The 24,913-nt window shown below is 42.1% G+C and overlaps 1 protein-coding gene across 1 annotated transcript in view; it reads right to left on the bottom strand.

Annotated features, from left to right (window-relative positions):
* Window positions 1-24,913, bottom strand: part of LOC115760484 (integrator complex subunit 1) — a 136,239-nt gene that overhangs the window by 90,835 nt on the left and 20,491 nt on the right. The window lies entirely within an intron of this gene.

The following is a 24,913-nucleotide window of genomic DNA, read 5'->3' as shown; positions in this document are numbered from 1 at the left end:
TCCCCCATGGCTCTAAAGACTCCCACGGAGAGCGAGTTGTGGGACGACTAGTGGACCTTTTCGACGGCATCGACGGGTGGGACACTAGCCTGGACTCAGTGCTGGAGGAGGAACCCGACACTGAGGTCGACACGGTCGCCCGCAGTGCCGACATGAGGGTCACGCCAGAGAGCCACCTCAAGAAACCCGACACCGAGGTCGAGGCGATCGCCCACAGTGCTGGCGTTGGGGTAAAGCCGGAGGGCCCCGTCGAGGAACCCGTGCCCGATTCCACCCCCTCAGGCTGGAAGGTGTTTCCTCTTGGAACACCGTTGTCGTCGGGCGTGGTGGACCTAATCGCCAGAGAGGCGCGAATCCGCCGCTTCCGGTGCCGACGTACTCGGTTCCACGTGTCGCTGGCGGGACAACGTATTAATTTTCTTTAGTTATAAGTATTAATTATATTAGGTTAAGATCTTAGTGAAATAAGAGGCAAGGAGCCATCAGTAATATAAGCAGTTCGATTAGTGGTAAAGAGGCAAGGAGCCGCGAATATTATAATTGATTTAAATAGTGAGTTTGAATTTAACCGACGGCCGCCGCTGCAACCGTGCGTTGCCGATCGGTTGCTCAACACCGTCTTTGAGAGCGCAACTTCAATTCGGCGGCGAAGAGCGAAAGGCAAAGTTGCGAAAGCTCGCGGCGAAGTTGAGCAGCCGAAGCGAGCGCATGGCTTGCCGGCGAGCGTGCCGGCACTTGGGATTGAACATTAAGGGTGAGTAGAAGTGCTGCGCGAGATAAACGAAATCATAGATGGTATAGTGGAGCGCTAGGGCTCCAGAAAACAGTGCGGCAGGGCTTAGCTTAGGATTTACGATAAGGTCGGAATGAATAATAGTGAATAAAGTGCCAACGTTGTAATTATCTAGAAAGTATTGGATTATTCTCTGTTTCCTGGTAACCCGGCTTACCTTAACATCGGAACTAACCGGTGTTCGACCTAACCTCGAACGAGGGACATGCGGTACGAGATTGTAGCTCCGGGGTGGGCATTGCCGGTTGGTGTTTAGGTAGTGGAGTTGGTGCCAGGCCACGGCCCGCTAGTGTAGTTGGTGGGAGGCCACGGCCCGCGAGCATAGTGGTACGAGGCCACGGCCCGGCAGAAAGATAGAGCGATTAGGCAGTGGAGTTGGTGCGAGGCCACAGCCCGCTAGTGTGGTTGGAGCTAGGCCACGGCCCGCTAGCATAGATGGTACGAGGCCACGGCCCGATGGTGTAGGTGTGTAGAGGTAGATCTGGGTTTGGTTTGGTCAGGATACTCACCCCCCCCCCCCCCCCCCCCCCCCTTTAAGCCATCTCTCCCAGCGAAATTATAAATAACTTGTAACTCGCTAGACCTGGTAAGACTGAGAATTATACCCTGGCCAGAAGCTTCCTTACAAGGGAGTACATAAGTAAACACCTAAGAACGGAGCGGCTCACTAACCAAGCACGCATAATTAGAGTGCTGCTACCGGCCGAAATTCAACGCCATTTACCAGGCACACTACTGGCCATTTTATTGCTTACTTTATAAGAAATCATGTAAAAATAAAACTCTAAGGATTCAGTTCTTTGAATTTTGAGCAATAAACCAGTCGGTAACGACGGCAACAACATAAACAGTTGCCCGCTCATTAATATCCTATAATATTTCATGGCATACAAATTAAATATTTAAACGTATTCAGAACAATTGTATACATTAAAAGAAAGTACAGTTAATAATGCGCTTAGCGCCTAAATACAAGAATTAGATCACCGTTTGGAAAGTATGTGTCGGAAATCCAGAAGAAGAAACATATAAATACTCGAAAATTCAATTAACGGATTCTTGCAGTAAAACTTTAGACATTGTAAAATCATGGAGAAAAGCGCCAAAAAATACGACAGTAGTACAAAACATTATCAAGCTTTAGGTATAATAAGAGAAAAAATTAAGGGACCAGCTGACATGGCAATAGCGTCATTTGACACACTTTTACATATTTCAAAGCTAGAAGAAATCGACATGACTTATGCGGACAATCACCCCAAATGATATATTGAACAATAAATATTGACGCTCCATGAACATGATCTACGATAACACCATAGCTGTCACACTGAATTTATTATGGACATTCTATAATAGACGTTCTACATGTATATTTTTCGGGAACTAAGAAGTCGTTAAGAAACGTTCCGTTTTCATCAATACCGAAAGATCTTCCTTTCGCGTTGGCCTTTTCACAAGAGACCGAATGTAATCACGACCGACACACGCTTACCAGCAATTAAATCATACAAAGGAACTGTGACAAAAGCTCAAAGATAGCTGATATGATAGATAGCTAAAATGATAGAATGAATGAACAACCACAAGCTAGACGTAAATACTTCGTCACGTTTTGGGCAAACCACACAACATTAACACAATGCAGATGCATCCTTCCCCATGGACTATACCCATAACTCAGGATACTCACTCTAGCGAGCATCTAACAACCTCAAGCGCCAACCCTGGAGAACCAGTCCCCTTCATTGCCAGAATAGAAAATACTGCCTTACAGAGGAAGAGCAAGCTGAACGTCGTCAAAGCCCTTCCCAGGGTTAAGCACCAGGCCATGATGGAATATGCCCCAACACTCTGACCGCCTTGCCATACGTTGATCTTCAACCGCATATTAAGGACGCAAAACTTCCCTGCTCAGTGGAAGTTAGCGAGGATCCATTTGATCCATAAGTCGGACAAGCCGGACTATGACCCTGAGTCATATCGGCCGATCAGTAACCCGCCCTCCCTGTCGAAGGTCTGGGAAAGACTGATTGTCGCCCGACTTGCTACGCTATCAAATAGCCATTCTTCCCGATCAGCAATTAGGGTTCACAGAGTGATTACCATATTCTTAGGGCTTACGACGACAAAGACTAATGCTTTGCCTTCGACCGAGTCTGGATTAATGGATTGCTCCAGAAAATAAAGATGAGTGTTCCGCCCTCTTCTTTCTACTTCTGCGCCCGTATATAGTGGAGCGAAAGTTCGTATTCAAAGTCATGACAGCAATCTCTCCTGTTCCCAATATGAAGGCGTTTGTCCCTCAAGGCAGCGTACTCTACAATTTGTACACGGCAGACATCCCCACTCTGGATGACATACACTTTATGGCAACATTTGCCGACGACGGCAATATTTTTCTCCTCCCACTGTGAGTACGAAGCCACCGACAGGGCCCAGGAATACATCCACTTGCTTGAAAGATGGGCAAGCAGGTGGAGCATCAAGCTTATTACCTCGAAGTGCCAGGCGGTTAGCTACACACTGAGGCGTGGCAAAGCTCCAGCAGTCTAGATAGAAGACCCCCTTCAACCCCCCTTCACCCTGACATTAGCGCCAAGTATCTTGGAATTGTACTGGATAAGAGGCTTATCTTTCGGGCGCCCATCGACGGCCTCTTCAAGCAGTGCCGCTTGAAGATGGCCAAGGCCAACTGGCTACTAAACCCCAACAGCGCATTGCTAAATCGCTGCGATCGGGCAGTTTACAACGTCGTTGTGGCGCCAACTTGGAGATACGGTATTCAGGTTTGGGGCACTGCATGTAGGACAAATCGAAGACGGATTCAGACACTCCAAAACTGGGCCGAATGACCGGTGCAATGAACGCTTGCAGCGACACAGCAACCGGGTAGCAAGAGACCTCGATGGAAGGTGTGTAGTCAGCAGGCTCAATACAATAACTTTTTGCAGAAGATTACATCATACGACATGCGCTCAGCATGGTCGCACAGTTTACTTTATCACGCGGCCTAGCCAACTCGTCACTCACGGACATCAATGACCGCATCATCATTAGTGAGGCAACCGACGTGATGACATGTTGTTATAACGAAGCAAAAACTGTGACCGAAATATTTCCCATTACATTTGACGAAGAGGACTTGGTGAATGGTTCTTTGTACAGTAGCCTACAACATTAGTTATTGGCCAAGAAATATTGGGTTAACGTGCGTCTTATTAGCGGAATACAGAAGGAATTGATTGAACGGCAGTTAATATCTGCCCCCGTGACTATCTTCTTGGTCTATTAACATTTTTCGAATAATACAAGAAGCGGCAGGCTACTCGTGAGCCTTTTGATCTCTACCAAGTTGCAAGAATGTATCTTATAAGAAGATATTAACATAGAGGGATATTTACAATGATGGGATATTTACAATGATGGGATATTTACAATGATGTGGAAGGAGGTATTTAAATAATTCGCCTCGTATAAAGGTCACCTGTATGAGGATGTCGGCCGTTTACCGCGTGTACAGCGTCGGGTCGAGGACGCTGCCTTGTGATATACCTGCTTTGATGACTTTGAAACTCGAACTTTGGTCTTTGACGGCCATGTTGCCAGAAATGAGCTCAGGATGCTGAAATATGGCGCAGGAAGTAGGGTTTTATTTTGAAGACTAAACCCCCTTGTGAAACGTATACTTTTGAGTCGTTCAAGGGCCTTAAAAAAGCGTCGGCGGAATGACCCAGCTGTGTTAGCGGCTTACCGGATTTTGCGATCATAATGATTTTCGCACGTTTCCATTGCTTCGGAAAGTGACCAAGCATGGTGTTGAAAATGATCGAGAACGCCATGATGCGGGAGTACCTTGGCTGCTCTGTTGTCAATTTCGTCGCACCTAGGTGTCTTTTTCAGCGCGAGCGCTTCCAGCTTCGTCCCGATTTCTGGATATTCTCCTTATTCAATGTGCGATTTAAAGTGATTCAGTCACTTTTTCTACCTCGAGGAGACCTTAGAGCTCAACGTCGCAATAAATATGGCAAGTGAACTAGAGAGCTATATCGACTACCGCACTGGGAAATGGCTCCGTCGACAACTGGCTAGGACCCGAAGGGAAGACCTAGACAGCTTTCTGATGGCAACAGCACCTTCTTAGGGTGCAAGCTGACTAGAAGCACTAAAAGGAAAATTTTCTTACCTCTCCGATCATGGATCAGTTTGGTCTTGCAGATGCAACATCTGCCGTCTTGCCGTATTTATTGCGGCGCTGAGCTCTAAGGTCTCCTCGAGGTAAAATTCAAGTGCACTTGGTGTTGCAGTAACTCGTTGCAAGTTGCCTCTCCAGTGGCTATAACTTCGATGTCTTTGGGGACAATTTCAGAGAAGAGCGTTTTCCGTCAGGGAATCACGACTACCCCTACCAAGAATTTTGGTAGGCTGGTCAAAAAGGGCTTGAAAATGCGCCTGTCAATGCCGGTGGGCACTATACTGACGCGAGGTTGAAGTCTCCTCTTGCATATGCTAGTGTCACGACGACTCAAACGGATGGTGGGACAAGGACGACCTGCATAATATCGCTGCTCCTCCATGTTGGCTGTTGTCTGGGTGGTTGGCGGTGTAGAGAGTGTAGCCTGGCACTCTGAGGGTGATAAGGGAGCAAAAGTGAGTCTCCGTGAGTAGAAACGCATCGATGTGGTAGAGCTCGATGAGGGCAGATATCTCATTCCCCTTCGAAAAGACTTCGCTGGCGTTCCACAATGCTACCCTAAGGACGGTCATTAGGGGCACAGTTATTTTTTGCGCTAGCATTCGAAAGATATCATTTTGTCCAATCTGGTGAACAATTGCTCCAACCTGAACTCGAGGGCTGAGTTGGGACTGTTGCCAGCAGCTGAATGGGATCGATTGGGAATGACGCCTGTGTTATTTCTGCGAGCTGAGGAGCGAGCTCTGTGCTCGGTGGGTTGCCTACTGCGCAGGACGCGGGCAAAGCATTTCTGACCGGGAACGAACCTGTAGGCAGGAGGCACTGCTTGAGGGTGGCGATCCTTTTGCTAGTTTTTCTGCTGGAAAGCGTACTTCAGATACTTTATGAACCTTTGAAACTTGCGAGAGAACACCACATTGTTGTAATACAAAAGGCTATAGTATTAAACATGTACAATGGTAGTAATTAAGATTAGCATAATAATAATTGTCTATGAGCCAGTCCCTAGAAAAGTGCACATGGCAAAATAATAAAAGTTCCAGCAAATATTTTAACGCAAAGCTTTTGTTGGTTTATAGCCTTAAACCATCAGAAGACAAGTTTTGGAATAGATGGTATCCCGGATATAAATTTACAAGACTACAGCATTTTTTCGAAAGCAGACTTGATACGGGCCTTCAGTCAGGTGGAAATGTGCATCCCCGCACATAAACGAATGGGATAGATAGAAGCTGTTTCAAGACGAGAGGTCAAGTGCTACTATTGCAGCAACAAGACGCATAGCCAAGGACTTTCGTAAGCCTAAGCAGGAGGATCGCGCATGCTTTGCATCTGTAAAATTAGGGTATGGAGCCAAAGACTACCGCCTCTATCAGAATACAACAAATAGTCGAGAGAAATACGAATAAGTTAGGTACTTAGAAATACTTTTTTTTTGACAATGCTAACACAGAAGTATCCCAATTGATAGAATGCCTGATGAATTCTGGCCGTACCGAAGAAAATTAAATATCAAGAAACTTAAAATCGATGGAGTTTTACATTGTTATATTTTGTTCTAAAATAAAAAATTATAACAAAACTGATTGTGGTTGATAACAAATCCATGGGGTATCCGATTGTATTGGGTTGAGATTTCGTAAATCCAAATAAAGTAAAAATAATTGTCATATATGATTCTAGGGAAACGGATAGAATGGATATGTAAAATATCAAGAAATAATAAGTAACGCAAACGAATAAGGTCAGCAACAAAATTTTAAGATTAAAAAAATTTAGTTACAGCAACGTAGAGAATTACAATATAAAATTAAAAGAAATTGTGGATTACCTTGGAATGGAAGTAAGTAATTTTCCAGGGCCAAGAAAAGTACAGGATATATAAAGTTACATAATCTGCTCATATTAATTGCGATACCTCTATATAACCAGAAATAGAACGATAAAAAGTTTAGTTTTGGCCCAGAATAATTGGAAGTGTTCAATGTACTAAAGGAAAAGTTCCTTAGTAAAAGAACGACAGACGCTGAATCTAGATACCTTTAATGGTCGCAAAAGAAATAATTAGTGGTTGATGGATTAGCAACATATTATAATGCATGCCAAACCACGGCAACATGTTTACAAGAAAGTTGGCAACCATGTTGCTGTACTGCTGAACGTCGCGACAGCGTAATTGTCAGACTAAGCAGTAACGGCTTAGCTTTTGGTTTGTTTTATGTGTACCCACAAAGCTTTTACTGGCGCAAGCCGTACCAGAAAGCTTGTTTCGGTTTCAACAGCCACTCTAAAGAGTATGTCCGAATTTCTCTTCAAGCTTCGGATAATGATTTGTATCAAGATGCAGCCAACTTCATCCTCACTTAACCAAAAAAACGCTATAAAAGCACCGCAGGCATTGTATGCGGCCTCTTTTCTGCTCAATTGGTCAACCGAGCCTTTTACGGGATCTGCAATATCGCCCAAAAACTCGAAAATTCAATTAAAAATAACTATTCAAATAAATTAAATGGATGAATCGCGCAAAGTGTTCGCGACCAAGAACTTTTAAAATACACACAACATACACGCAACTATAAAGATATTCGCCTTGACCTCAAAAACAAGAGTCTCCGGCAAAAGTGCCAGTCCGCACCCGGTTAATCCGCCGGCATCCTGCGCATCCCGCTTAACCCGACCCAGCCGTCACTGCCTGGGGTTAAGCCACAAGAGCCCTGGTACCCGGGCTCCCGAAAACCACGCACAGCACCTACTTGAGCTGCCCTCGGAAGAGAACGCTAAACGCTGGGCGGAACACCCGTCTCAATTGACACTGTCGGCTACGACAAAAGCCGAGATCCCCCTAGATGATCGAAGCCACGCCCCTGGGTCAAAATAACCAACAAAAAAGTTCGAGGATCGCAGCCGCCGTCGTCGTCACCACGCTTAGTTTCATTTTTATACCCTGAACCCATTAAAAATGGGTAAAAAGGGTATATTGTATTTGTGCAAAATGCAAATGTATGTAACAGGTAGAAGGAAGCATCTTCGACCCCATAAAGTATATATATTCTTGATCAGCATCAATAGCCGAGTCGATCTAGCCATGTCCGTCTGTCTGTCCGCCCGTCCGTCCGTCCGTATGTATGAACGCAAGGATCTCAGAACCTATAAGAACTAGAGACCTGCAATTTTAGATGTAGGTCCTCCTAGTGCCTGCGCAGATCGAGTTTGTTTCCGATAATCGATAACTTACTCATTTTCCAAGCAATCGATAAAAATCGATATCGACATCCAGTTATCAAGTATCTTTCATTTTATACCTATCATGAAATTTTCTACAGTATATCTTATTGTACCACAGAATATTTGTGTATTCTCAAAGAGTAAATTGCATTAAAATTGTAGCTTAAATTGGTGGGCATTAAAAGTTGGGTTTATAACTTGATTTATAGCTCTGGGGTGGTAGCGGGGAGGTGGCGATAGGTATAAAATGAAAGATACTTGAAATATATACTATTCTAGAGTAAACATATCACTTTTGGTGACTCTAACTCATATTATTTACCTAATTTTCTCAAACATGTTTTCAATATCAATTCTTATCGATTGATTGGAAACGGAGAAAGCTATCAATTATCGGAAATAAACTCGATCTGCACATGGACTAGGAGGACCTACAACTACAGTGTCTAGCTCTTATAGTTTCTAAGATCCTTGCGTTCGTACTTACGGAGAGGCGAACAGACAGCAGGACATGGCTAGATCGACTCAGCTGTTGATGCTGATCAAGAATATATATTTACTTTATGAGGTCGGAGATGCTTCCTTCTACCTGTTATATACATTTGCACAAATACATTAAGCCCCTCTTATCCATTTTCAATGGGCTCAGGGTATAACAACACTCTGCTTTTTAATTTATTGCTTCTGGTCACTGCCAGAGCTTGAAAACAATTGAAGCTTAAAATGATCACAAGAGAGGGTTGCAGCTAAATATGAACAAACAAGAAAAGCAACGACTAAGAGTGCTTTTTACATAATTTATGAACTACTGTTAATTTACGTGTGCGTGTGTGTGACACAACCTTGCTGTACACTGCAAGATGACATTTGAGGTATTCTTAGATATTTTATTTATTTATTGTAATTTAAACTGATCTAGTAATGGTATATATATAATATATATATATATATATATTCTATTTTAGAAGCTATATGTCAAGTTTGGTGACTCGAGCTCTTATTATTTACCAAAATTGCACAAAAAAACAAGATATCTATATCGATTTTTATCGATTGCTTTGAAACTGAGTAGTTTATCGATTATCGGAAACAAACACGATCTGCGCAGGCCCTAGGAGCACCTACATCTAAAATTGCAAGTCTCTAGCTCTTAAGGGTTCTGAGATCCTTGCGTTTATACATACGGACAGATGGACGGACGGACGGACAGACAGACGGACATGGCTAGATCGACTCGGCTATTGATGGGGTCGGTGATGCTTCTTTCTGCCTGTTACATACATTTGGATTTTTCACAAATACAATATACCCTAAACCCATTGAAAATGGGTATAAAAAGAAAATAATAACTGTGGTGAAGTCGTAAGTCAATTCCAAGTATTCCATTTAGATTTGCCAGCCTCAACTTACGATCAACATAAGTTTGTGAAAAATTAATCAAATTTGGCTGATTTTTATTTCCATAATCCACAGAAGAGCGACATATCGGGCAGATAAACAAAGGTCCTATGGTCCTATTCTGCAAATGACTCTCCAAGTTTGTGGCACGGCGTCAGCACACCAGCTGAGCCGCGTAATAGTTGTCCAAGCAAAGGAGGCACGCAAGATTGCCGCCCTGCCATGGTACGTGACAGCCGACGCTATCGAACGCGGTCTCCGCCTAACAAACGTCGGAGACCAACTTAACTACAAGGTGTGTTATTTAAACATTCTCATCATTGTAAATAACATCTGTGTATAATAATAACAATACCATATAAGTTATATAATAGTGTGTAAGAAGAGTCTTAAGAAGATTCATGTTGTAAATTAAGATTAGACAAGACTTTGAGAATTGTTAATCACTAGAAAAGTTTCCTGCTCTTAAAGAGAGTTATTTGAGTAACTTTCTGAATAATTAGGAGACATTGAAGTTAGTTCATTTTAAAAGCCATCCCTTCAAATCAGATTCATAACAGCTTGGTTACTTAGATAGCAATCGCCTTTGGTGATGATCTTTGCTGTTCATTCCCTTTTGCTTGCATGAATGTATTGAAAACTATGTGTTTTGCGAAAAGATAAGAAAGTATAAAAATTAATATTCATTTCTTTTATAAAAAATCAGCAACTAGTTATACACGCACGTTGAAAAACATGCTGATTTGGGAGCCCTAAGAAGCCAATATGAGGTAGACGAGGACAAGATGTTCGTCACAGGTAAGGCGCGAACGCCTGAATCCGGAACCAACCTCCTACCTGGAGAATTAAAGTGGATCAGTAGAGTGTTTTGCTGTCATTCATTTTTAGGTTCAGCTGATTATGTTGTTAATTTTTATGGGCTTTCGCTGTAGTCTTGTAAAAGATGTTTAAGTAGCAGTGTTGATGATTATTGTGCGGACTGCGGGACACCCCCTGAGAGCTGTTGGCCACCCGGTGCGGCCCAAAGGAATACAAACACGTCCGTAACATATTCTCAAAATTGTAACTATTTGTTCAACCCCCGCCATAATTACCATAGACTTGCTGTAAATACATTTACTCACCCATCATATATCGCTACAATTAGAGCGGCCGAAAATTAAATCTTCTTCTTTTCAATTGTTGACCAGTATATTTCACCTTGGAGGTACTCTCCAGGGATTATTCAAATGGAGATCTTTACTTATACTCTTAGGATTTATATCTTTGATAAATTTAACTTCACAAGTGACTCGAAGCTATTCCAAACGTTGCACATAACCCCAAATAGGCTCTGTCCTCTTGCTCAAATTGCAGTCATTACCAATGTAACAGACAAACTCCTCGATTATATTGAGGTGTTTGCCATGTTCAATTTCTAGATAGCGTTTCTGTGACATACTGACACACACATAACCATTCAGCGCAGCTCCGCGAAATACGTAACGCTTAATAAGCTAAATGGAGAACAACAATATTGCTTTGTTACGGAACTGCTTGTTTCTCGGTGGGCCGCGCCGGCTGACTAGTGTCATCCCTTCCTGCTGTCGCTCACCAAAAATTCTATTTCGGGCCGACAGGTATGCCCGAACACGTTCTTACCGTATGAAGTTTGACTGACGAACGGCATTCAAGAAACGCAACCTTGAAGGCTATTTGGTTTCTGTCGCACTTCTGGGCACCCTTAAGGTATGCTGTGTGACAGGTACGGCGCAGGATCAGCTTTATATCATCGCGATTATGAGCTCCCTACTCGTGCCACATAAGACTTTAGCGATGCGGGTCCTGAAGCCAAAGGAATGCTTTTCTCTGTACCTTCATTTATATCGTATTTATTTTTCTATGATTACGCACCGACTTCAAAGGAGCCGAGTGCTTCTTCGAATTGGGCGCCATATTGTTACGGAACTGCTTGTTTCTTGGTGGGCCGCGCCGGCTGGCTCATCGGTTTCTCTGGGTGTAGTCCCATCCCTGGCCCGCAGTCCACACTCGATAACAACAAAGCTACACGTCTGTAGCAAAACAGACTTACACAACACTATGCAAAACGAACTACAAATCGATAAACAGCTGTAACAACTATGAAAATGTAAACAAAAAAGGTGAGACACTCAAAATAAATTAATAAAATACACTATTTATCCACCTTACTCTTCCCGATCGGGCCCCGGTTCCGGACCCAGCGTACCCGCCCAACCACGAGACGATCACCTACCCTCGTCTCCCTCATTTTGTCCATTAGATGGCCATCAGCCTGTGCCGGCTGTTATGCCAACTCTCCCCAACGAAGAAAATTTAACCGGAAATTTCTCTCATCAGATACGGATATAATTGGTTGCGTTTTCTTAAAGTATATAACAATTATAATCATTGCTTATGGCATTTATCTTTGCAGCTATTTCGAATCTCATACAAGTGGATATTTAGTAAGCTTCACAGGTGCGTATAATGGTTTGTGCATTCTTATAATTATTGGCCTTAATAAGAAGCATCACCTTTGGAAATTCCCTCACCGTTCGCACTCTAAAGTGAAACTCGGCGTAAGTGCCTATGTATGTATGGACATGATTTATAAATACAAAAAAACTAAATTTAACGACAAAAAAAGCTGTTCTTTTTCAGGGAGTACGGTCATATCATCATATCTTTTTATTCTTTTATTCCTTTCTGATTTGCATGAGGTCTCCGTCCAGATGAATTAATATTTATGCACGTGAACGTTTCTTCCACGGGTGCGTATTAATGTTGCATATTTATATTTATACTTATGGACAAATTAAATTTTTCTCTTATCTTCTAGAATTCCCTTTTTTTTATTTTAACAGCACTAAATGGAACAGGCGACGAAATTCTACAAGAATACTGCTAGTCGCCGCAAAAAAAAACACGCACGGAGGCAATTTAGAAACAATCGTTGCGCCAATTTAGGAGCAATGTGCCCACACAACTACGTAAACTGGGTATGTCACGATAATCAGTCGTGAACAACAGGTAGGTGATATAAATTGTATTAAATCGCCTTATTCTACCTTACCCTACCTAAAGAGCTCTCTGGGAGAGGTAAGGGACGATGTAAATGGACAATTCCAATTAGGTAAGTTCGCGCAAGTGTTTATTTTAAATTTTTATCTTTTACAGGCGCAGATGCAGCACCTTTGGAAATTCCCTCACCGTTCGCACTCTAAAGTGAAATTCGGCGTAAGTGCCTATGTATGTATGGACATGATTTATAAATACAAAAAAACTAAATTTAACGACAAAAAAAATCTCTTCTTTTTCAGGGAGTACGGTCAGAAGCCTCCATCATATCTCCGCCAAGGGCAAAAATGGAACGGACTCACTCGGAGGATGTAGGCGTGGTTTCGCCTGTGGCCACTTCTTCGTTGTTGGCGTCCGGTCCGTGATGGCTCGTCCCTCCGTCTCGTGGATTACGCCAACACTGGACCGCGCTTGGAAAATCCGGCCCGTGAATATCGGGGTTGATCTGGCCAGCGTCCTCCGGCACGAGATTCAAACGTGGTGTGCCACAGAATGGCTGCGGCTGCTCTAATAGAGTTCCGCTTTTATAGTAGTTATAAATGACGACAGTGTGTTTCGGGCGTATTATTGTTTCGCGTATTATCGCTCTTGGGCACTATTTCATTTGCAATACGTTAGCACAAAGGAATTATCTTCGCAGTTAAATAATAAAGAAAACCCGCCATGAACAAATGTACGTCCCTTGAATTGTTTCTTTTTGGTTAAGAACATGATCCGTGGCCGGCAAAAAAAAAAATATCCAACATCCAAAAATTCTTAACTACGAGCCGGTACGTCCGCTGTGGACAGCTGACAAAGTCGAACTCCTTTACATTTGGGCAGCAAAATCATCGGTGCCGAATTTCGGCACACGCATACATTGGCGAGACGGGCACCGTTGCTGCACATCTGCACAGCTGCATTTTTTTGGGTCAATGGCCCAAATGACGGTCAAGGGCATATCCAAGGGCATGCGATCCACTCTATGCATATTCTCTTTAAGAGCGAACCGGGCGGCCAATAGCAATCGTCGCTTTTGGCGCCGTGGATCGCAAGTCTGGCATTGCCACCCTTCAAAAATTTGGGCTCCGCCATGGGCGCCGCTTCACCCCGCATACTCTGACCATATGACGACAAGATATCGGCGTGGCCGATAATATCGCACGCAACCAACTAGATAAACCCTCGGTGCTACCGATAATGTCAAATGCAACAGCTTACGGTCACATTGAAAACAGCAATGAAGGATACGATAGAGATCTTTTCCTTCCAAGCTGCCATTTCCTCAACTACATACGGTCAAAAACATTGAAAGTTTTTCACAAAGCTGGAAAGTTGGTTTTAAATACAAATGTCATTACAAATGCAAATCCCAAATATTTTGATCAAGTAGAATGATCTTATTTAAAATGAGCCTCAGACAAATCCATACATTACGTCCAAGTTTACCATTATGTGTCATAAAAGAATCGATTGGCCATCCAAATTGCCAATGTTTCTCCTCGTTCAGGTTATAAACCTGACATCTAAATATTTATGACACGCCTTCTTGAAGTACTTTAAATTACTCCATTTATACCCTGAACGCATTCATTATAGGTGACAAGGGTATAATATATTTGAAAAAGTGTCTTAAACAGGAAGAAGGAAATGTCTCCGAATCCATAAAGAATCAGCATCAATATCCGAGTCGATCTAGTCATGTCCGTCTGTCTGTCCGTCCTTCCGTCCGTATGTATGAACGCAAGGATCTCAGAAGCTATAAGAGCTAGATATTTTAGATGTAGGTGCTCCTAGTGCCTGCGCAGATCGAGTTTGTTTCCGATAATCGATAACTTACTCCGTTTCCAAGCAATCGATAAAACTCGATATCGACATCCTATTTATTGAGCAAATCGGGTAAATAATAAGATCTAGAGCCACCAAACATGATATGTTGCTTCTAGAATATTATATATATGTCAAGTATCTTTCATGTTATACCTCCCCGCTACCACCGCAGAGCTATAAATAAAGTTAAAGTTACATGCCAACCAATTTAAGCCACAATTTAAATGCAACTGACTTTTTCAGAATATACAAATATTCTATGATACAATACGATATACTGTAGAAATATATCATAAAGATCGGTAAAGAAAAAATCAAAGTTATATGCAACTGCGCAATTGGATGGGGCAGCAGCTTTAAGAATTTCTGTAAACATGTACACACACACATTCATGCCCGTCTGCTTCGCATTCTAGCAGCATGGTAATTGCGACTTTTTTCTGTAATGCTATTTTAGCTGCTTTTTATACCCTGAACCCATTGAAAATGGATATAAGGGTATATTGTATTTGTGCAAAATGCAAATGTATGTAACAGGCAGAAGGAAGCATCTCCGACCCCATTAAGTATATATATTCTTGATCAGCACCAATAGCCGAGCCGATCTAGTTTGTTTCCGATTATCGATAACTTACCAAGCAATTGATAAAAATCGATATCGATATCCTGTTTTTTGATAAATAATAAGAGCTAGAATCACCAAACTTGACATATAGCTTCTAAAATAGAATATATATATATATGCATTTGATGTTGGCAGAAGAGGGTTCAAGGTATCCCCTAGTCGGGATCCCTCGACTAGAACCTCTTACTTGTTTATAACTCAGATTGACAACATAAGACCTGTAAAAGCTTGAGTCAATTCAGCCAACAAGAATATTTTGCAGAAATTGATAATTTGGACATAGCCTAATCTGACCTATAGGGAGAAGTTTACAGAACGTCTCAACTCTGATAAGCATGTCGAACCTCTGTGGCTTGCGAAAATATGGCTTAGCTAATTATAGATTATCAAGGATTTTCCAACCACTAACATAAACTGTATGCTCAGACTGATACCCCGAAAAGGTCTTCAAGACTCATAAGTCAAACAAAAACTCCCGTCATTTAACTAGAAAATTCAACACAGTACAGATTTTCTATTTTATTGAATTTTTTATTGGAATATGCAATCCCAAGTAAACTTATATTAGTCAATTTTTTATGCAGCTGCATTTTTTTGACGCTAACAATTGATATAGCTAACATCACACTATCAGACATATTTGCATGCATATCATGTGATGTCGATATTGAATCCTGTGCGTATTCAAGGGTAGCGCACGAGTGTTGCAAACGGAAAACGTGTGACCCTACCGAAGGCACTTGATGCATAAAGGAGCCATCTTAGCGAACTCTAACCACTGTTGTTCTACAGTACAGAATATGCTGGGTTTATTTCTCAAATCTCTTTTCACTGTATTTCTTCTTAGCTAAAGAATACCGTTTTGCCGACCATTATAAAATAAATAAACAAAATAAAAGAAATTCAGTATCGAATGGCCTTCGGAAATGCAATATAAACATTTTGGGTTCACTTGATTGCTTCTTACACTAGTCCCAGAAAACGAAAACGACCCTCGATTATTACTTTCGGAAACAGCCTTTGACTCTCATTATCAAACGAAACTTTAGCTGTTTCGCAGTCACTCCATAATGGAATGATCAGATAATTGAGTTTTATTTGTTATCACTTATTGACAGGAGCGATCTATAAATACGGAGATCGATGCAGTAGAAGGTTGTGCTACCTTTGGCTGGTTAAAGAATTAACTTTAAAATATTTTTATTGAATATTTGGCATTGTCGTAGAGGAACATGAGATAAGATGATTGAATTTCTTTATTCTCGGAATCGTATGATCGTCGTTAGCAAGAGTTTCGAACAGGCTAATGACTTAAAGAGTTTATAATGGGTTATAAAAGATTTTTCTGCGAGCTCACCACGATATAGCTGATAAAGCTGGTTTAAAAGTTTCTACTCTAGACTGATAATTAGACGATGTATCTATGTATGAGGCAGACGGGTCTACGCTAAATGTAGGAAAGGCATTGTGATTAGACGTTGGTCTAGCGGGGAAGGTGATCAGCCGATGCTCATCATGCCCTCAATGCTAGACCACGTAATCCCGGGAATAGATTTCTTAGGTGCAATGGGCACCACCCTGCGCTGCAGCAAGGAAGAACTGTTATTATAGACGGTGAAGGCACCGGTCGCGAGGCCTGGGACGAGAGATACGAAAAAGGCAACGAAGGAAGGCCTCCCAGGTCAGGAAAAGGGAGCACCTGCTCGGCAACAGAGTGTCGAGAAGTCGAAAGAAAGCCTCATGCGTCAGGGAACGGGAGTGCTTGCTTGATAACCAACGGGGAAAGATACGCAAGAGGGAGCAAAGAAGGGGCCTCGTTCAAGATTGGATCGCGAGCTTGAGGAGCCGAAAGGACAGATAAACGCTGGTCATGGAGGCGACACGGCGGAAATGTGCCAGAGAACGGAGTGATTAGAAGCTATGGCCAGGATTCACACGGACACAGGGATCAGAAACGACTGCCAGGATGGAGCGATCATGGAGCTCTATCTGGAGTTGGAGTGGTGCCCGGTGGAGGCGAAACGCAGAGCGATCCCAGGAGTGGCCAGCGGATCTGGCTCTGGAACTTAGGGACTCGTCTTGCAGACTGACGCGAGTGAGTATGACCGCGGCGCCGGAAGTTGCCGAAAGCGGAGGTGAACTATTACGCCACCGAGAAAAAGTGACCGGCAATCAAGAGGGGTGCCGGTTCGACTCACTAACGGATCATCTGTCACTCAAATGGCTCAACCCGATCGAGAGCCCTTCAGGAAGGATCGCGCGATGGGAACTGGAACTGCAACAGTTCCAATTTGACGTTCACTACCGTCGAGGGAAGCTCAACGTCGTGGCTGACGCACTAACCAGGTATCCTTTAGAGACCTGTCAGCAGGCAGTGGTGGCCGAGGCCCCCTGCAAATGGGTGCCAGGATCGCCGAAGAGCCAGCCAAGTTCCCGGACCACACAGATATGGGCAGTTATATAGGCATTTGGGCCACCGGACAGACGATGAGGACTACATCCCCTGGAAGCTTTGTGTGGCTAGTGGTCAGCGACAAAAGGTATTGCAAGAATGCCATGATGCTCCCACGGCGTGAGGAAAACCGTGCCAAGGTTGGCCCGGAGATACTATTGGCTGGACGTATGCTGACGAGACAGGTAGCAGAGCCGATGGCAGTACTCTGCGCGGATTTCGTCGGGCCCCTTCCACGGCCGAAACATGGCAATGCAATGTTACTGGTGTTCCATGATGCCTTTTCAAAGTGGGTGGAATTGGTTCCTCTCAGGAGGGCCACGGCGGCACACCTGCAGACAGCGTTCCGAGTGAGGACTTTGAATAGGTTCGGGGTGCCTAAGAAGTTTGTGTGTGACAACGGGGTACAGTTAACGAGTCGTGGCTTCAGTATACGTAAAGGTCCAGTATACCGCCCCGTACTGTCCGCAAGAGAATCCTACCGAGAGGACCGATAGGACCACGAAATTCGAGATATCGCTAGCGGTCAACACAAGTTTGGCGGACTCGACGGGATTCAGTCCCGCTTTCCTGATGCAGGGTAGGGAGCCCCGGCTGCCCGCCGCTTTATACAAACAGGTTACTCCGGGATCCGCAACTACTGCGTTCGAATCTAGGACGAAGGCGGATAGGTTAAAATAGATCTTTTATATCGCCCACAGTACTCTTCAGCGCGTAACAAAGGACCAGGGCAGGCACTACAACTTGCGGAGACGCGATTGGCGACCTTCATTGGACTTGATGGTCCTGTTATGGCAGAACCGGCTGTCTAACGCGACTGAATTTGGCTTCGTCGCCAAATTGGCACCCAAATATGACAGCTCTATCGGGTCGCCAACTTCATATCCCCTAATATCGTGCCAATATTTCACAGACTGATGGTTGTATCCCGGCAAGTAGCTTCCTTACAATATATACTCGTTTCGATGAAGTACCTTATGGGGGGTGGTATGGAGCGATAGAAAAGGTATTTCAAGGTATGTATGTATGTGTGTATTGTTCGTGCAAATACAACATTTTAAACTTTCATATTAAATAGGCGCGCATATGCATAACCTTTGGAGTTTTTCCCTCACAGTCGCCTGTGGCCTTTTTGGTGGCTCGTTTCGCCGTCTTGATGGTTGCGCCGAGGTTTGGCCTCGCTTAGGATCTCCGGCCCGGAAATACCTAAGGTGGCCTGGAAGGCGTCCTCGGGCGTGGGATTCAGTCACTGTACGTTCTCCAAATAGTTCAATCACAACAATGTGTGTGTATGGGTGTCCCAAAGTCACAGGTACTATTCGTACCCTGTCAATTTTTGTAATATGTTTGCGCTTGATAAATTTCGCTTTGTAAGTTAACACACGCGATGTCTTGATTAATTTTAAGCTACTATTACAAGTAAGATCGGTTTCTTGTGGCCGACATGTGGAAAAAAGACTAATTTTCTTTCAAGCATGGCACACCCGCCGTTGAAAACTCACAAAATCGACTCTCTGCTGTACATTTGGGCAGCAACATCATAGGAGCCGAAATTCTGCACACGCATACATATAAAGGTGGTCACCGTCGCTGCCCACATGCTGCATTTTTAGGTCAACGACCCAGATTAAGGCCAAGGGCATCCGATCCGCTATCCTCCTAATCTCTCTATGAGCGAATCGGTTGCCCAATCATGGTCGTTCGAGTGTGTTACCCCTCTCAGCGCTGTGGATCGTAAGCCGGGCGTTGCCACTCTTCAATTAATACTCTTCTCATACGACAAAAAGATATAGGCGTGGCCGATAATAAAGAACGCAACCATATAGGCAAACTATCGACGCTGCCAATAATGTCAAATGCAACAAGCGTCACTGTTTGTGTCGGCGTCACTAGCTTGGTGTTCTTGCTGCTATATTGAACAATGTTTATAAAACGCTAGGTTACGGTACCACTCACAAAGACCTCTTCGTCGAAGGTAAAGAGAAACTGTCCGGTCACCGTTTTTCTTTGTCATCACTTATCGTGATCAAGGCGGTTTCCTCATCGTTTCCTTATGATGATGACACCGTCATCCATGACCGAGACTCAAGATGATTAGCTCGAGTGGTACAATGAGCTGTGTCACTAGAGTTTAGATGTTGTATACGGTAATCTTCTGCAGAATATTTAATTACAGCAGTCGGCTATGATGTTTTGTGCATAAAGATATTTTCTTATATATTGAGATTGGCTTAGGATTTTTAATTAAACATTTTAAAAAATATTTATTTTCATTAAGTCAGTAATGGTTATGTTCGTAGAATCATTGCGAAATCAATATCCTATTTTTTGAAAGCAATATTTCGTATGTGTTCTTGCGTTTTTGTATTGATGCTTGTTTATTTGCGAATTCTCTGTGTGACTTTTATACCCTGAGCCCTTGAAAATGGGTAAAATGTATGTAACAGGCAGAAGGAAGCATCTCCGACCCCATTGAGCACATATATTCTTGATCAGCATCATAAGCCCATTTGATCTAGCCATGTCCTTGTGTCCGTCCGTCCGTATGAACGCAAGGGTCTCAAAACTTGAAATTTTGAACGTAGATCCTCCTAGTGTCCGCGCAGTACGAACTTGGACCGTTTCTAAGCAATCGATAAGAATCGAAATTGAAACCCTCTTTTTTGAGCAAATCTCGTAAGTTTGTATTAGAGAGCGTACAGCAAAAAGAAGGGTGATAGTAGAGAAAATAATGTTCTTGAGTAAAATTTAAAAAAAAAAAAGTAATTTACTATATTAAGAAAATAAAATAAATAGGCAAAAAGAATTTGAACAAGATATATAGAATGTTAGGTAGATAGGATAGAGAGATAGTAATGCGAAATCACCGACCCCTGGGAATGGTCAGTGACTTCCCGAAGGTATCCTGAAAGCAATGATTTTATTAGCGGTAGAGAGAGTTCGGTAGAGAAAACGTGATACAAACTATTGTAATTTTTACATAGCACGCGAAAAGAATTGTGCATAGCGTAGTCTGTTGTGCACGTAGATAGGAATAAGGGGCGATAATTTCTGGTTGGTCTGGCCGGGGCAGAGAATTGAAGACGCCCTAACAAAAAAGAAGAATCTATGTCGCCAACAATCAACTTATGTACGAAGACAACATCGAGAATTGTCCAACGGCTGGTTAACGATGGTATCTATATGCAGAATGAAGCTGAGTTTATAATCAAAAAGAACGCCTAGATCCTTAACTGTAATTATACGTTGTAAAGGAGTATTGTCAATTGTATAGCTGACAAGATAAGGTGTAGTGCGATTGAAGACATAAACATACACTTTGAGCAATTTACATGCAATTGATTGGCCGAACACCATAGTTGCATAGCGAATTAGCAGAGGTCAGCAGAATCGAAATCATTGCAACTTTATCTATCCAGAGAGAAAAAGAAGATGGCAAACTTGAAGATTTGCGCTTCAGTTTAAAAAATTATAAAATTGTCTCGGGTTTTGGAAAAATTGCCTTTTGCAACGAGAAAGATAATTCTCATAGCACTGAGAATTAAGAAGAAGTTCGACTTGGCTATGGAATATTTGACCAAGTCAATACTCGAACCAGACCTTTTAAATTAGGCAAATCTCGTAAGTTTGTTACGTGACGCCGGTTGACTCATCGGTTATCTGGGTGTAGTCCCATCCCTGGCCCGCAGTCCTCACAATCGATAACAAGCTACAAATTCTGTAGCAAAACAGACCTACATAACACTATCCAAAACGAACCACTAAATCGATAAACGTTTAACCACTAACAAATTAACAATAATAACAGCTGTGCCAACGAGTAAATGTAAACAACTAAGATATGACGCTAATATTAATTAACAAAAAAAAAGACTACTGATCCACTTTACTTTTTCAGATCGGGTCCCGGTTCCAAACCCAGCGTACCCGCCCTATCTGAGACGATTACTTGATGTCGTCTCCGTCATTTTGGCCATTAGATGGCCTTCATCAGACCGTGTCGGAAGTTATGACCCATGTTCCCATCATCAGATTATTAGCCGGACATTTTTCCCTTTATTATTTATATGTAATTGATCGCATTTCTCATAATTGTTAACAATTAATTTAATTTCTTATTTCACTATCTCTTTAGAGGATATCCCCACTCTGCTATTTATTATTTTATGCCAGCAGACATTTCTCTCAACTTCAACCGGTACGAATAATTATTGGCACATTCTTATAATTATTGAAAATTGATCTTTTTTTTTATAATTGAATTAATAAGTAGGAGGTACATGTACAGGCATTTGACAACAGAGTAACTGGGCGAGAGAACACTGCCAGAAGCGTGAGTCCAAATTTTCTCTTTGTACTAATGGGAAGCAAAATAAAAAAATAAATAAATAAATATATATATATTTATACATATATATATATGTAATAAATCGTTAAAGAGCTCTCTGGGGTTGGTAAAGGGCGATGGCAAAATAATGTTTTTTGGGTATACACCTAATTCTTTTTACACGGTAGCTTGGTTTCTGAAAAAAACGTGTAAAAATAGATATTGATCGTATGCAAAAATATGTGATTGGTTCCTTACCTTGAAAGTAATGAAAATTAAATGTATGACAAGTTCAGGAACTAAAAACAAATATGTAAAATAGATATGTTGTTAACAAAATAAGTGGTTTTTAATTCTTAAGGTAACAAAATTTACAAAATATAAATAACTGAATGCATATAAAATATTTTTTGGCTTAATACGTTAAAATTAAAATAATGTAATGTTGGAAACAAAAAAATTTCTTTACCAAACACCTCTGATTAACACATTTCAATTGCTCTGACAAGTAAATTGGCTTGTACGCACACAAAGGGAATTTACTTAAATTTGAGAAATGAGCATATTTCCAAAAAAAATTAAATTGAAAAAAAAGTAAGCTCAAAAGATTAAAAATCGTGCTAAATGGTTAAAGATCGTGTAGCAAAATTTATTTATTTTCAAAACATGTTAAATCAAAACCGTGTATATATATATATGTATATATATATATCTAAGCGTGTACTGCTCGTGCATGCATTTAATAATCACAATTTCGTATTACTGGCCGCGGCAATAGATCTTGGGCCGTATACCTTATGTACTAATATAGCAGCAAAAATAAATTAAATCTAATGCGTTATTTTATGAGTTCCAGGCCAGAAGAAAACCCTTTGCATCGGTTATATAACAGCCTGGCCTCTAACTCTAGCCAGGGACGGAAAACGGTCTCGGAACGGACTCATTCGGTATTATGGGCGTGGTCTACCCCGTTGCCGCTGCGTCTCCTGGTCGACTCTTGACGCTGGTAGTCGTTGACGTGCGCTTTGGGTTTGGTCCCTCTCGCATCGATGATTTTATTATCGTCGTCTGGCCACTGATAATTTTGAGGCTGGGTGATGAGCTAAAAAGTTTTGGCGCACGACCCAAAGTTTTTCTTTTAATATTTCGCCGTGTAATTATACTTTTGTGTGTACTTTATGGTACCAAGTTCTGTTTCGCGTGGCCGGGATTATAAAACGGTGCATACGGACGGGTCCGTTACTAGTCGAGCCTTCCTGCAGGCTAGAACAGGGCAGTTTTTACACAGACAAGGATCTTCCACCACTCTTAGTGGAACTTATATCAATCGAGATAGCGCTGGACTATGTTCTAACTTGGGACCTTCCCTCGCGCCTCCATATTTACGGTCAGCAAAGAAAGGGTTGCACTGCACACTACTCTTAACGGAACTTATAGCAATTGAGAAGGCGCTTAACCACATTCTAATGTGGGGCCTTCCCTCTCCCCGCCATTTTTACGGACAGCAAAAACGGAGTTGCAGTGCTAGCCAATCCCAACCAGGATTGCTTCATTCCCCAAAAATAACCGGGAAAAAATTCATCAGGACAACGGTCTACAAAAAATTGAATTTACATATCCCGGGTCACGCCAGTAAACACATACATACACATACAATACTATCGATAACGATTCGCACATCATTTTAACCTGCTGCAAACACACAACCTCTCTTCCATCCTTGGTCAGACACATCAACATACACGATTTCTATGTCCACTATGTATAAGAAATGTCACATTTTCACATATTGTTGCTTTATTTACATAAGCCGACACACCAACATACACGATTTCTTCCAAAACGAGTATAATAGCCTTTGTCCTGCTTATATTATTATTATATTGGTGTTCCATCGGTTGTCGGTAACATGCGAGTGGGAAAAGTACCGCTTCTTTAAATAAACAGCTGATCGAGTTGCTCTAATTTACATAAGAGCCAGTTGTTCCTCCAAAACTCAAAAAATGCGCTCCATTTTAGGTACTCTTTTCGACATTTCACCATGTTAAACTTATAACAAGTAAGAGGTTCTAGTCGGGAGCTCCCGACTAGGGGATACCCTGAACCCTCTTATTCCAACACCAAATAAATTAATAAACAAAATTTCATTTGGCAGGGCTCGAATTTGCAACTGACCGCATTACTTACTGTCGACTCTACTCAACAGCCACACCAGCAAAAAAAAAAAATAATAATACTTTCCCCGGTAGGGCTCGAACTCGCGACAAACCGCACCACTTGCTATGCCTCTACTCAGCAGCCACACCAACAATTAAGTACTTATGATAAAAAAGGAACTTAAATAACATTACAAAAAAGATGCAATTACCATGCTATTAGAATGCGAAGCAGAAGCGCATCAATGCATCAATGCGCAGTTGCATATAACTTTGGTTTTTCTAAACCGATCTTTATGAAATTTTATTATTTACCAATTTCTTATTATTTACCCAATTTGCTAAAAAAAAAAATAAAAGGATGTCGATATCGATTTTTATCGATTGCTTGGAAACGAAGTAAGTTATCGATTATCGGAAACAAACTCGATCTGCGCGGGAACTAGGAGCATCTACATCTAAAATTTCAAGTCTCTAGCTCTTATAGGTTCTGAAATCCTTTGGCTCATACATACGGACGGACGGACAGGCAGACGGACATGGCTATATCGACTCGGCTATTGATGCTGATCAAGAATATATATACTTTATGGGGTCGGAGATGCTTCCTTCTGCCTGTTACATACATTTGGATTTTGCACAAATACAATATACGCTTATACCCATTTTTAATGGGTTCAGGGTATAAAAACTGTGGGATAACCGCTTGCCTTCGTTGCAATATCAGCTGTTTATAGTAATGACACTTTTACATTTTTCACAATATCGATAGAAACCCCGATAAGTCAACGCAAAAAACATGAACCGTTCGTGGCGAATTTACACAATTTTCAAAAATGTAACATTTTTTAAAAA

This window comes from Drosophila novamexicana, unplaced genomic scaffold (genome assembly GCF_003285875.2).
Source record: "Drosophila novamexicana strain 15010-1031.04,08,12 unplaced genomic scaffold, DnovRS2.1 tig00000458-arrow-arrow-pilon, whole genome shotgun sequence".
Taxonomy (NCBI): Eukaryota; Metazoa; Arthropoda; class Insecta; order Diptera; family Drosophilidae; genus Drosophila; species Drosophila novamexicana.
The sequence above is the reverse complement of the archived record's forward strand: the minus strand, read 5'-3'. Positions and strand labels throughout refer to the sequence as shown.